Genomic DNA, 15,228 nt, shown 5'->3' with positions numbered 1-15,228 from the left:
TTTAGCCATCTACTAAATGAAATCATCCAATTCTCCCTTCACATCCTCTGCCCTTTCCTGCTACAACCCTTCTCTTAAACTCTATAGGCCATGCATAAAAATAAGACATGAAGGGAAAAGAGAAAAAGTTCTTGCTCAAGCACAGAAAGGGATACAAGGAACTCTTTTCAAAAACATTTATGATAAGCATACAAAATATTGAGTTTAATTGTGACATTTTCACATGGACATACCATGCAAAACCTTGCTCATATTCACTTCCCGCCAACCTCCCCTGCCCCTCCTCCCCCACCCCACTGGTCCTCTTCTTCCCCCTAAATGGGCTAGTTGTCTATCCGAGTCCTGCCTACTTCCCTTAATGATTTCTTGTTCCATCTATTTTTCCTGCAAATGTCATAACTCCACTCTTCTTTACAGCTGATTAAGATGTCATGGTGTAATGGACCATGTTTTCTTTTTCTGTTGGTTTGCTGATGGTTCCATATCTTGGCTATAAGCATGAACATTTGGCTATGGTAACTCCTTAGGGGGTATAAACATAGGTAAGGCACAGCTGCTTCATACAGTGGTTCAGTTTTTAATTTTTGAAGACTTTCCAAACTCAGTTGCACCAGCGTACACTCCCTCCCTCTGGCACTGGACAAGGCTCTTTTTTCACCACACCATTGCCAGTGTCTGTTTGTCTTGTTTTCAACACAATAGCCACCCTGACTGGGAAAGCTGAAGTCTCAGTGCAACTCCTTTTGCAAATTCTCCTGCTGCTGCTTCTCCTCCTCCTCCGATACTCCTGTAGATCCCCCCCATCCCATGCCTAACCTGGGCCCTTTGGCACAACAGCTGAAGAAGGATCCTTCCCACATCAGAGTTCAATTGCTCTGTAATGGGACTTCTCATCTATGAGAGTAGGAAGGCAAACCAGAAATCCCATAACCTTTTTCAGGGTCTCCGGTCTGTGAAGTTCAATGTTTCTCCTTGCTTGTGTCTGTGTACAAGCTGCCCAAGCAAGGCCATCAACACCAAACTCTCCACAGAGTGTTCTTCACCCACCACTGCAGTGATTTCAATGGTGTTCAATAACTTAGCAATTGAACTCCATGGTGCTTGATAGGGCAGGCTTTTTATACTGTTCCAACCATCATCTGTTATACATTGGGAGACATGCCAGAGAGAAGGCTCTCCACACACTTGGGTGGCTTTGCTCTTCATGCCTGCCCCAGCAAAGAAGTTGAGACCACACGAACATATGAAGCAGAGTCTTGAACCTATGTGATGTTGAGCAAAACCTTGTACAGGTATTCTTGACCAGAAAATTAGGATTCTTTTGCTACAGCCCAAGTTGACCAACCTCACTTTGAAGAGTGAACAACACAAAAGAAGAACATACTTCTCATCACTGAACTGAGGTCGAAACAGCTCTATTGGTCATGAGCTCATGGTCTTCTGGTTACTTTGCTTCCAGAAGGGGAACAGCTAGCTAAATATGAACGGCTTGTTTTTAAACTGTGTTTTTAGTGGGTTGGAGATGCAGCTCCATTAGCACAGTTAAATAGTGGTTCAATCCCAGCACTACATCTGGCAAATGTGAGAGTGCATGCTGATAATCCCAGCACCCAGGAGACAAAAGCAGAAGATCAAAAGCTCAAGAGCAGCTTGAGCACCAAAAGGTCTTGTCTCACACAAATGCTCATAGGAGACATATAAAAAGACTAGAAGCAGTATGCACAAGATTCTTCTCCTGAGTTTGCAGCATCCCACTGAGCTGACTTGACTGGACTCCCACAGCAAGTGACACAGCCCCATGACTCTCCACAACACAGGGGGTACCTGTTTGAGGAAATGACAGGGGGGTTCTGTTCTTCCATGGGACAGGTTAGACCTACTGAGCCAACTCTCTACTAAGCTGAAAGGGGCAAGAACAAGCCTCTGGGAATATGGGGTTTGGTTTCTTCACCCCAAGGGAATGGATGAACTAGACGGAGTGGTAAAGTGCACATTACATGTAGTAAAAGCTTGTGTTTGTTCACATTTGTGTTTGGATTGTGAACTTTTGTGCATGTGTCAAGAAGTGAAGCAAAATATGTTTCTGAGGCTTCAGTTAATGCATATGGAAGTCAAGAACCTAGATTAGAATCAGAATCAACCTCTCTCTCTCTCTCTCTCTCTCTCTCTCTCTCTCTCTCTCTCTCTCTCTCTCTCTCTGTCTGTCTGTCTCTCTGTTTCTAACTCTCTACTTCCCTTTCTTTCTCTTCTAACTCACTCATATGCTTTTATACAAGAAAAGCATAGGAGATTTATCTGTTTAATAAACAGGTCTATATGAATTCATGATACATGTTAGCATATCCCAAGCACAGAAAATTCCCATGGAGCCAAGGCATTAAGCATGACTGTTCACTAACAGTCATAGAAGTAATGAGGACTGGAAGCCTACTTGGCCCACAGACCTTCTCAGCATCTTCTCCACTGGTCCTCAGGGAAGAACAAGTTCCAGCCTTGAAGGAGCAGAGCTCCCATTAAAGTCACACTCCCGGCTGCCTGTGTCTCCATGAATGCTGTTGAGTGGGAACTAGCCACTAACTGTGACTCACTGTGTTTCACGAATTTAATCTTATCAGATCCCAACAACCACATTGGCCTGTCATTTCCTCCCCACCCCACCCCCCCGACATATAATAAAGCAGAGACTTTGGAAGGCAATGTAATGCACCCGAGGTTTTATGGAAAAAAAGGAAATGTCAGAGTCAGGAGAGAAAGTCACCCTCCTGAAGGCTCTCTCCACCACATTGCTGGTCTTCTTCCAGCATGTGAAGCTGGAGTGGTGTATCAAACACGGCCAGAAGAACTTTGCTCTCCATGCCTACAGAAGAGAGAAGGATATATGGGTGGGGTCTGAAACTGAGATTTAACATCCAACTGAAAGGCAAAGAGCAGGGTCCTGCAAGGTGCACTCTCCTAGACATGGCCTTAGAGTCTAGCTACCTCAAGGGAAAACGTCTTAGAAATGCCGATTTCCATCTACAGATGAGAATAGCCAGAGAAGGACCTAGCTGAGAGTCTTCAGGACTCTTTGAAGCTAGGGGAATAAGAGGTTCTACGCCTCTCAGAGATCTTGCTTAAATTCTACAGCATCTGCCACACACAAGCCCCAACCCCTTTAATCCAATCCCAGCTAACCATTCTGTTACGACTAAGCTGTATGCTCTGCCCATTCGAGAAAAGGTCTGCATGTCACAGCCCCAGCACATACTTGAACTGACAGCTCAATAACCACATGCTTCAGTTTCGTCATCAGAAAAAAAATGAAAAACAGTAACCGTTTTGTAGGATTCCACCGCCCCACTTGTCAAAATTATGTAGTCCTTGACACAGACGCACCTGTTAAGTGCCTCCTGTTTGGGTGGTGATGTGGTTGCTACATATGGTTACTATAATTTTGCTCCCAAATCTCCCTCTTCCTTGCTTCAAAAAAAAAAAAAAAAATTCCTTTGAAGTTTGATACCGTTGGGCATAAATGATAGCATTGACCCTGCAAGCACAAATGACTGAGAACCTGGTTTGAGGACTTTGGCCCAATCTTTATCTAGGCTTCAAGCTGCTACCAGCCCTTCATTTGCCTCACTTTTAGCACTGCGGTGTGATTCCTTGAGGGGGATTTCAAGAGCCTTCCTCGCTAGAAGCACTACTGGGCTCACTCCAGGACAGTATGAATTTCAATAATTCATGAGCGTTATGCCTGCAATTGACAAGGACAAGGGAAATTGCATAAGAGCTGCTTATTTTTCACGTGCCTTTATGTGGTCTCTGATAACACGGGCAGCTAGCAGAGAATTCAGTAATGAAAACAAATGCAAGACAACGTTAAAAAAAAAAAAACAACTTCAGTAAGGATATTTAATGGACAGCTAAGTCCAAAAAAGATGCAAAAGTAATAGGCACTAAGATGATAAACATTGGTAGTGTCCTACACTTACTTAGTCTGGTTTGGAAATAGTCCCATTTCCTCTGATTTGAGGACAAGGCCATTTTGATGTTAAGAATGTGTGCTAAACAGAGAATGGTTTTTTATGCACGTAGAAGCCAGAAGGATTTTTCAGTGCTGCCAATATGAGTGCTGGCCAGTGCTTGCTGCCATGATGTGGTAAAAAGATATTCAACGTTTCTCTAATGCAGTTAGAAAGCATTGTACTACATAGATAAGGGCCGTGCAACCACACTGGGGCAGTAGAAAACACCAGACAGATTGCAATGGGCTTTGCCTCCTTAAAATGTATCGTATTGGCATCATGAAGGAAACAAGTTGGTCTCAGAGCACCAGCATGCTATGTAAGCCAGATGCCTAGTCATGTAAGCCGTCTTATCTTCCAAAGCATTGTGGCTGTCAAGTCATGAGCCCATTGGCCCCCCCTGTGAGTGTGTATGATACACAAGTGTGAAGATCAGAGGTCAATGTTGAGTGTCTTCCTCAATTGCTTTCTACCTTTTTTGTGGGGAGAGAGCTTTGGGATCATAGCCGACCACTACGATGCCCAGGCTTTTATAAGGGTCCTGGAAGCCCAAGCTCAGATTCTCAAGTTGAGTATGGCAAACTCTATGCCAACTTCCCAGCCCCCATTACCTAGTTCAGGTTTATTTCAAATAGCCACATATGCCTATCTCCAAGCATAGAGCACCCACCTTCTGTTACCCAAAGCTTCGTTCCCTCCATTTGCATCAGGCAAACACTTCGCCATCCACTAAGGTCCTTATTAAGTGTCATCTTTTAATGAAGGTTTTTCTGGAGCCTTTCTCTCCAAACTAGATATAATCATCCTGAGAAAACCTTCCTAAGGGCAATAATCAGCCGTGCCTGGCCTGTGGTCAGTTCTCTCAGGTTTTTGTTTCTTTGTTTTGTTTTGTTTGCATCCTTTCTAACTTTCCTTCTGTCCTGTGAACCTTCCTAAGACAGAGACTGTGTCTTAATCCTTTTTACACCTCTTATTATGTCTGGCAGTGATCCCCAAACTTGAAGATACTCAATAAAGATAGTTGAATTTATCAATAACACATTCCCTCTGACCCTTCAGGACTTGCTATTCATCTTTGTATCGTTCCCATACGTCTTCTCTCACCCCTACTTACAGGAGTCAGAACAAAGTGACCTCAAATATCCCTTGAAAATATCAGGAGATCAGAGGTTAGAAACTTGACACTTGGTTTGTAAAAGGTTGCCACCTTTCTGTCTCCTTAGGAGTTATGGGATTGGAAATTTCAAAAGCAGTTTCTACGATGTTTGAGTCTGGGGTTAAGTGAACACCTCAAGGTCAGATATCAAGTTACTGGCAGACACAGGACTGAAAATCTAAGATGTAGGTGAGCTAGCTCTTATGTTGACCAATCTGTCATTACAGGTAATGTTCAAGTTTCCTCCTCTTTGGGGAGGTCTTGGGTTGATTTATTCTAGAAATGTGACTCTTTAAAGTATCAGCCTAAAATACTAATCTCTACAAACATTTATGTGAAAGCTCAGATTCACTTACATATTTACTTAAACGGCCTATACCTTCTACCGATGGAAACCAAAGTTTCAAGGATGAGTGACCAGATCTCAAAAAAACACAGACCTAGCCTCTCTCATGCCAAAATCTCTCCGGTTCTGTTATTGCTATCGTGAACATATTTAGGGGGGAAAAATGGAGTTCAAAAACAAAAAACAAAAGGAGAAAAGAAAAAAAAAAACGTTTTGCTGATTTTATTATCCCTAGAACTCAAGCCACAAACCAAAGTCATAGATGAATAATGCTTCAAATGAACTGAAAGTAATGAATCAATAACATGACTGCAAATCCTGGAGAATGCATCAGAGATTTGAAAACTCTTCACAGAAGCCTTTCTTCTGGGGAGCCCTCTCAGCATCTAAATGTATTTATTATGGGCTCACTGCAGTGTCTGTGGAGTAGAAACTACGCAAGGCCCTTCCATCTCAGCTTCAGTTCTCATGTGGCTTGCTACTCTGTCAAACTCCCTAGTTTAAGTACAACTGAAAATGTATCTTCAACAGGGTAAATTAAGAGCTTTTATATCCTATAATTTGCTGATTATATCCTTAAACTCCAGAGTTATGACAACCTTATGCTTCTGGGCATTTATTCACTCTGTCTTTGTGATGCCTGTGTGTGTGTGTCACTCTCCCCAAGGTGACTGCCATGCAGGTAAGCATGACATAGCACCAAACCATGCTTCTTCCATTTTATGATGTTCAATACCAAATGCTGACTATTGTGTTTGATTTTAATAAAAAGTCCACTTGGAACTTCTTAACACAAGCTCCCATAGGCCTCCATAGCCAAAGAGGAGTGAAAGCGGCTTCTATTGTGTGGTAAATTCACAAGCCTGAACACACAAAGTCAAGGAGAGTCAGATAAAGGCGGGTTTATCTTTTCAGATCTCTTTAGATGAGAGGCCATACAAACACCCTTCTCCTTTTGAAATAGATGAAATTCGATGATGAAATCATGTAGCTCTCTTCAGTGTCAGCATGAAAAGATGTAAATGAAATAGGTATTGTCCCACCCAAGTAGCACTGCTTGTCCTAAATATATATAAACTCTTCTAACAATGGCTTCAAGAGCAAACGCTGTCAAATCCTTGATCTTGTTAAGGTGGGCTGACTCTTGGCAGGTAAGAAAACACTAGGCAGAAGCGAAGGCATTCCTCTGTAACCTCCACCGTATGGTGCCCGCATCCTAGTGGTGACCATATCCCCTTGTTTGGGGGAGAGGGTGGGTCTGAAGCTTGCTTCTGGGTAGATTGTATTTCATGTACATGATGAAGTTGCAAAATCAACCATCTTTCTGTTCAGCTCTCGTCCTTGCTTGCCTTGAGAAAGCCGTCACCCTAGGAAGACTCCATAGCAAGGAGCCCAGAACAGCCTGCAACCCACAGGCCATGGTGAAGAGAAGCAAGCCCTCAGTCAGTAGGTCTCTCTAAATGTCTGGACAATGCCCCTGGCAACTGGAGGAGCTCTAAGCATTCAGATGAGACCCAGAACTTAAAGACAACCTAAGTAAGCCAAGTGGAGACTCCTGACCCACAGGAACTGAGATAGAAAGCACGAGATTTTTTTTTTAAGTGGTGGTCATATTTACTACGCAGTAATCCTCTTCAAGGGTGTGACTCCAAAGACCTTCCACCGAGTTCTAGATAACCACATTTCTGTGACCGCCAAGCAGCACCAAGGCTGAGGGTCAGACCCTAAACAAGTGGGTCTTTGGGTGACATTTAATCCAAGTGGCAGTTCATTCCCTCTCTAAAGGGAATAAAAGAATTCCCTCAAAGCATGAAAGCTAATTGATAGAAACTGCACCATTAACCACAGATTTACAAAGCATATCCATACTCATAGTCTCTTTCAATCTAAATATCTTCTGTGTCCAGGAGATAGCTACTGGAGTCAAGGCAGGGGGTGAGACAGGATCTCATTCTGTAATAGCCCTGACTGGTTTCAAACTCATAATTACCCTACCTCAACCTCCCTGGTGAGATTATAGGCACAAAACTACCCCCAACCCAGAAAAGTAGCTATTCTAATGACCAAACTCACAAATGATGAGACTGAGCTTTATGAGTTTAAGAACCCACCATGGTGATGATCAAACAGGTTCCTCAGGTGCTGTCTACTGCTCTTTCTCAGTTGTCACTCTGCAGTCTCTGGCTGGCTGCACCACGTGCCTGTCTGGGAAGATGAGTGAGGCGATATCCAGGAAACTCATTAGTACAGAGAGAACTCTGAAGCTGCTGGAAGTGAAGCCCTCTTCACTGAGTCTCAGTGCATGCCCTCGAAGACCATGGTCAAAGACAATACTCAGCCCCAAGCAGTATTGTCCTGCTCACACCATTACGTCTAGATCACTCTACAGCCACACCCCATAAGCAGATACAAAGTGATACTGAATAGGAGGAACATAAACTGTGAAACTTCATTTCCTAAGCTATAAAAGAAACAGTGTTACAGGAATTCACAGCTTCCTAAAGTATACTCCAGAGACCCCCTCCCTATAAGACATTTAGAAGTATCCAAGTGGAGCCAGGCAGTGATGATGGGCGCCTTTAATCTCATCACTCAAGAGGCAGAGGCAAGAAGAACTCTGAGTTTGAGACTAACCTAATCTACAGAGTGAGTCCCAGGACCACCAAGGCTACACAGAGAAACCCTGTCTCGAAAAACAAACAAACAAAAGTGTTCTGGTGGAAGGGAATTTTTACAGAACCAAATAATTTCTCACTGTCTGCAGGTAGCCCATAGTCAACGTCAACACATGAGAGCCTCTAAGAGGTTTGATGTTCTGCCGACCCCAGTGGGGTTCAAACTTTTTAGCTACACACACAATCTTTTTTTTTTTCTGGAAACACTTATTAATGTCTTCTGGGGCTCTAATTTCTACTTGGGAAATTCTACGAATTTGCCTCAAGGTTAATTTTCATTTCACAGGAGGTTAAAAATTAAGTTTGACCTATAAAGCAAGTTAGAAATAGTTTGTTTAAATTATATAGAACATGAAAGGCCATCGCAGATGTCCCCCCCCCCCCCAGAGCACACATTTTCTCTATATTTCTAATCCGTCAATTTCACCTGTCTACTATCTACTCTTTCTTCTCAAGGCACCTTGGGTCAATAATGTCTGGATGAATCTAAGAATGTAAAATAACATTTGGAGATCATCAGCCCGTTTCCAGAACGTGTCCTCTGGGTGGTTCCACGAAGCAGCTTGCCTCATGCAGCCACACACTAAGGACAAGGAAGAGAAAAGGGCAAACACATTAAGCTTCTATTATACAAGGAGTCTCTGACGTCTGCCCCATGTTGCTCCTTTATTTCAGCTAAATAACCATGTTCAAAGGCTGTATTAATCCCATTGACCTTTGCAGAGCTTTGTGAGGGGATCTGGATGTTTTCGGTTTTTCTCCTTTTCCATATTAAAGTTTTGGGTGGAATTTCCTCCAGTCGGTTTTGTGATCTGTAAAGAGGAGACGATAGAGAGAGGCTTAATGATTCCGTTCATTTTCCCTTTATCAAATCGCTGCCTACGCAGCCAACTCATTAGTACCAGAGAGAACAAAAAAGCCTTCAGGAAAATCGTGGGGGCCACTCTCAAGCAGTTCCTTTGAACTGTGAGTCAGGATGACTCCAGCTCCAACTTTAGACAAAACATTTAGCTGTCGTCAGGCTTTGGGTCTTGTTTTCATTTTGTTTAGGGTGGGTGTTTATTTGGAGTGATTATTTTTTTTTCTGTCTTTGTTTTTGTTTTTATTCTTTTGAGTCAGCATCTCATGTCACCCAGACTCTATAACCAGGAATGCTTTAAACGCCACACATACCACACACACACACACACACACACACACACACACACGTTTCCAGATCACACTTTATATGGTAATGTTATATTCTCAGCTCTTTCTTGTCTTTCCTTCTTCAGTGGAATATAGCTGTCCTTATCCATTTCTTATTTTTATTTTCTATCACAGATCTAAGGAATTAATTTGGGTGAAAGAAGCGGTGTTCCTAATAGCTAACATTTAGTGTCTCTAAGTGAAAACTTGATCATTTAGAACTGATCTATCAGAAGCTAGAAAGAACCCAGATGTCCTTCAACAGAAGAATTGATACAAAAAAGGTGGTACATTTCCACGATGGAGTACTACTCAGCTAATAAAAACAATGAATTCACAAAATTCTTAGGCAAATGGATGGAACTAGAAAATGTCATCCTGAGTGAAGTAACCCAATCACAAAAGAACACACATGGTATGCACTGACAAATAAGTGGATTTTAGCCCAGAAACTTGGAATACCCAAGATACAATTCACAGATCACATGAAGCTCAAAAAGAAGGAAGACCAAAGTGTGGGTGCTTCAGTCCTTCTTAGAAGGGGGAACAAAATACTCACGGGAGCAAATACAGAGACAAAATGGGGATTCGAGACTGAAGGAAAGGCCTCCAAAGACTGACCCACCTGAGGACCTATCCCATATACAATCACCAAACACAGACACTATTGTGGATGCCAAAAAGTACTTGCTGACAGGAGCCTGATATGTCTGTCCCCTGAGAGGCTCTGCCAGAGCCTGACATATACAGAGGCAGATGCTCGCAGCCAACCATTGAACTGATCACAGGATCCCCAATGGAGGAGTTAGAAAAAGGACTGAAAGAGCTGAAGAGGTTTGCAACCCCATAGGAAGAACAACAATATCAACCAACCAGACCCCCCAGAGCTTCCAGGGACTAAACTACCAACCAAAGAGTACACATGGAGGGACCTATGGCTCCAGCAGTATATGTAGCAGAGGATGGCCTTGTAGGGCATCAATGGGAGAAGAGGCGCTTGGTCCTGTGAAGGCTCTATGCCCCAGTGTAGGGGAATGCAAGGGCAGGGAGGCAGGAGTGGGTTGGGTGGGTGAGGTCATACACTCATAGAAGCAGGAGGAGGGGGGATGGGATAGGTGGCTTCTGGGAGTGGGGGGAATCAGGAAAAGGGATAACATTTGAAATATAAATAAAATATCCAATACAAAAAAAAATAGATCTATAACAGATATTCCTTAACTCAAAATCATTCCCATAGTAGGGATTTTAGGTGCCACACAAAGTTGGGTTTTTATTTTATTGTTGGAGGGGCTTGGATAGGGAGGGATGGGGTGGAGATAAAGAAGAATTTTCCTTTAGAAAATTGAATGTGAGGTAAGAGGAGAAAAAAAAACAAAACCGTATCTTTCCCAGTGTTCCTTTCCTTTTTGTTTTACCTGGAAAGTTATAGAACCATGCATGCTAGGTGTAGAGCAGGCCTGAGCTTGGATATTGGAATTGTTCCAAGGGGAAACTGGGCCGTGTGAAACACTCCATTACTGGGAGAAGACTCAAATGCTAGTCTCTCTCAATCTTTAAGGGAAAATAAATAAACCAGGCCTTACCAGGAACCTTAGCTGAGAAAGGAATTATGAATAAGAAATCTGAATCCCTGCCATGGCCCCACTTCTGTGTTGAGTGGCTTCTACCAAGTTGGTTAGGTTACCTCTGTGAGCCTTGAAACCCTCGTTAAAACAAAGTCTAGAAAACACTGGTGAGCTCTGTGTTCCCTCTATGACACTTAACCCAGGGGGTCTTCTAAAGTCTTTGGTGTATCCATTAATTATGAGCTGACACTGGAAGCCTAGTCTTCACTTCTTAGCCTATTGCAGTATCCCCCAAACAGTTAAAACGGATAGCCCAGTATTATGATCACAGTGGGAAGAGAGACAGAACAGAGGAGAGAAGGGAGGAGACATTGCACACAGTGCTGGCCCAGGCAAGAGGCTTCCCATGCACACACACCCTCGTCACCTAGGCCACCTTTCTCACTGTCACTCTACTCGTGAACCAAGCCAACCTACTGAAACCACTATAGACACTGTGGTGGTTTGAATGAGAATGGCCTCAAGAGGCTCATAGAGTGGGATGCTTGCTTGGTCCCTAGTTGGTGATTTTGTTTGGCAAGTATTAGATGTGGGCTTCTCAGAGGATATGTGTCACCTGGGGGGGGGGGGTGGGCTGTGAGGTTTCAAAATCCCATGCCATTCTAGTTGGTTCTCTCTCGCACGCTTGCTCTCTCTCTCTCTCTCTCTCTCTCTCTCTCTCTCTCTCTCTCTCCCCCCCTCTCTCTTCTCTCCCTCCTTCTCTTTCCATCCCTCATTGTTGTAAGCTCTCAGCTACTGCTCCAGCACCATGCCTGCATGCCTACCTGCTCTCCTGCCTGCCTGCTGCCATGCTTCCCACCGTAAGACCGTAAGAGTCACTCTAGAACTACTTCCCTCTAGAACTATGAACTTCAAATTAAATAATCTCTCTTATAAGTTGCTTTGGTCAGAATATTTTGTCATGACAATAGGAAAGGAAGACCAGAACCCAAATAATGTATTTTATCATTTAAAATCCAGCATAGGTGTATTCTAAATGTGCTAGCATGCTTCCAGAAAGAATCCTTTAAATACATTTTTTAACACAAATTGTACTGGCTGGTTTTGTGTGTCAACTTGACATAGGCAGGAGTTATCATAAAGAAATGAGCTTCCCTTGAGGAAATGCCTCCATGAGATCTAGCAGTAAGGCATTTTCTCAATTAGTAATCAAAGGTGGGAGGGCTCATTATGGGTGGTACCATCCCTGGGCTGGTAGTCCTGGGTTCTATAAGAGAGCAAGCTGAGCAAGCCAGGGGAAGCAAGCCAATAAGGAACATCCCTCCATGGCCTCTGCATCAGCTCCTGCTTCCTGACTTGCTTGAGTTCCAGTCCTTACTTCCTTTGGTGATGAACAGCAATGTGGAAGTGTAAGCTGAATAAACCCTTTCCTCCTCAATTTGCTTCTTGTTCATGATGTTTTGTGCAGGAATAGAAACCCTGACTAAGACACAAATGAAAATCATTTAATTCATTTTTGTGACAAGTGGGCATGGCCAACCTTTTAACATTTTGACAAAATTTTGTCTACCTAAAGGTCATACTCAAAAATTATACAATCAAGATATGCCCCCTCAAACAAAACAAGATCAATGTTTTAAATATGCTTATGATTTTGTATTAGGCCACATTCCCAGCTATTCATGGCCACATGCAGCCCACAGAGAAATGGATGGACATGCCTGCTAAGAAGTTTGGTTGGATTGGTGTTTTGAGACTATTTAGTTATGTAGCCCAGGCTGGCCTCAAGCTAGACAGCCTCCTGCCTTGGACTCCCAAGTACCGAGCTAACAACTATATACTCTACCATATCCAATAACAATGCCATTCTGGATGAATATATATACATTTTTTGTATATATATATATATATATATATATATATATATATATATATATTGATTTTTTAAATCAAATCCAGTATTTATGAGAAGCTCAATTTGTATTTGGCTCTAAGCCAAAGGTTTATGATCAATGTAACAGACTCACAAGAATCAGTAATCCGATTATCACCATTATGGATGGAGAAAATACTTCTGAGGAGATTACAGACTTGTCAAAAGTCACACAGCTTGAAAAGAAGGAAATGCAAACCTCAGTGTATCTGATTCACGAGGCCCCTTCTTCACTGCTATCGAGTAACCATTTAAATGGAGGCAAAGGCCCACTGCGGGCACATCTGGGACCCAGAGCCTCACCTTGTCCTGTGGCGTCATTTCTTGTGTACCTGAGTCCCTGCACCCATTTAGCTACTGCCCCTGGTATCAATCCCTGAAGAACAAGACTGTGTGCAGAATTGGATCAGGAGTGAGGGAGAGCAGCAGAGAGTGGTCAGGAGGAGGATGGAGCCATCCCACCTGGGGACTGTTGAAAGGAGTGGATTGAAGAGAAGCATTCAAGAAAAATGCATGCTAGCCTGCTCCTTTGATAAAAGGGTTGCAAGAAGCAGCAGATAGCTGTACATTCAGCAACACAGACACATTTTTTAAATATGAGAAGAAACAGAATGTGGTCTGAAGGAGACCATTTGTTTAAAGAAATCTATGGCAATATAGACCTGTTTTACAAGAACTCATAAGATGGGAAAGCATGCCCCCACATTAGAATGATTGCCTGAGGAAGAGGAAAGATGGAGACTGGGAGGGAAGAAGCACTTGTCTTCTTTGTGCTTCTGTCTGTGAATAGATAGAGTCGCCTCCTGTATTAAACAAGTCCTACAGAGTAACACCAGGACTTTCCAGGGAAACATAAAGCCAAAGGTAGAGCAAGCACACACCACTCACCACACACACACACACACACACACACACACACACACACACACACACATACACACACCAGCTCTGGCCTCACCTACACGGCAACCTCCTAAGGACTCTTGTAGTCCATTCGTTTTCCTGTGAAATGTGTTTGCATCATCACCAGCTTAGCATGCTCCAGGGCTACCTCGCCTGACTCAGAGGAAAGCCATGCCATGTGTTTCTATGTGCCTGCTCTCATTTCTGGCCTAACCTCATCTCCCTATCCCCTAACCTGTTTGCCCTCTGCATGCTCCACTCTGCACACAGTGGCTCTTCACTGTTCCTTGAGTACATCAGGCCCACTGCTGACCCCGGGGAGTTTATATGGACAACGCCTGTTGGTGGAACATTCTTCCATCAGATACTCTATGGGAGAACTGTCTGAGGCTCCATCAAGCCAATGGAAGTTTCAAGGGACTATCCCTGGCGTCCTCTTTCTTCTGAAGGTTTAGGAGTCTATCCCTGGCATCCTCTTCCTTCCTCCTTTACCCCTTCTATTCTCTTCCTCTTGCTTGCTATTCTCTCTTCTCTGTCCTATTCTCTCTTCTGCTGAAAGCATGCTTCAAAAATCACAAGGATTTCTATTGTGCTAACTGCTGTCTCTCCAGAGCCCAAACAATACAGGAGCATAGTGTGCACTAGCCTGGTTTACACAGAGTTCTAGGACAGCTGGGGCAACATAGAGAAACATTGTCTCAAATAAACAACCAAAAAAAAAAAAAAAAACCTCAAGGAAAGTAGCTGATGGGTTAGGAAATAGCTCAGTTAGCCAAATGCTTGCTGTGCAAGCATGAGGCCCTCAATTTGATCTCCATAAACCACATAGAAAGCTAGGCATGGTGACACACTTATAATCTCGGCACTGGGAGACAGAGACAGGACGATCTCTAAGCCCCACTGGCCAGCCAGCCCAGCGGCTGTTTCCCCAGGTCCCGGTGAGAGACCCTGTCTTTAAAACAAACTGGACAGCTCTGGAAGAATGACATTCCAAGTTAATCCTCTGGCCTCCACATGTATTCATATCCATCTGCACACACATGAGCATAATACACAAATCACACACACATGCCACATATGCACACACAACTAATATTCGAATTCATTTTTGTTCAATGTAAAAGGCTTCCTACAGAGTTGTCCACAGATGAAATAAAACACATGAGACAGTGAGACCTATATCTCTGAGGAATTCAAGCAGAGGCTAGCTGACCTTTTTAGTAGAGTTACTGAAGAGTGGAGTCTAGTACTGGATACTTGACTAGGAAAGATAGTAGTCCATCCTCCCACCACCCCGCCAGAGTTCTGCGAATCACTAGAAGGATGCTCACCAAAGTGCTGACTCTAGAAGCTAGGCCCAGGAAGGCCAGCCAAAGAAACGGGATGGTGATCCAGTCTCTCAGGCATGCTGGATGGTAGATCCAGTCTCTCAGGCATGCTGGATGGTAGGTCCAGTCT

The 15,228-nt window shown here is 43.4% G+C and overlaps 1 long non-coding RNA gene across 1 annotated transcript; it reads right to left on the bottom strand.

Moving 5' to 3' along the window:
• Window positions 1-8,828: 8,828 nt before the first annotated feature.
• Window positions 8,829-15,222, bottom strand: LOC116070433. The gene is made up of 2 exons (XR_004110389.1): window positions 15,102-15,222; window positions 8,829-8,993 (listed from the first exon to the last, which is right to left on the bottom strand). It is a non-coding gene; the product is annotated as an uncharacterized LOC116070433 (long non-coding RNA).
• Between the last annotated feature and the right edge of the window lie 6 nt (window positions 15,223-15,228).

Source organism: Mastomys coucha, unplaced genomic scaffold (genome assembly GCF_008632895.1).
Source record: "Mastomys coucha isolate ucsf_1 unplaced genomic scaffold, UCSF_Mcou_1 pScaffold22, whole genome shotgun sequence".
In the NCBI taxonomy this organism is placed as follows: domain Eukaryota; kingdom Metazoa; phylum Chordata; class Mammalia; order Rodentia; family Muridae; genus Mastomys; species Mastomys coucha.
This window is presented reverse-complemented; position numbering and strand designations above follow the sequence as displayed.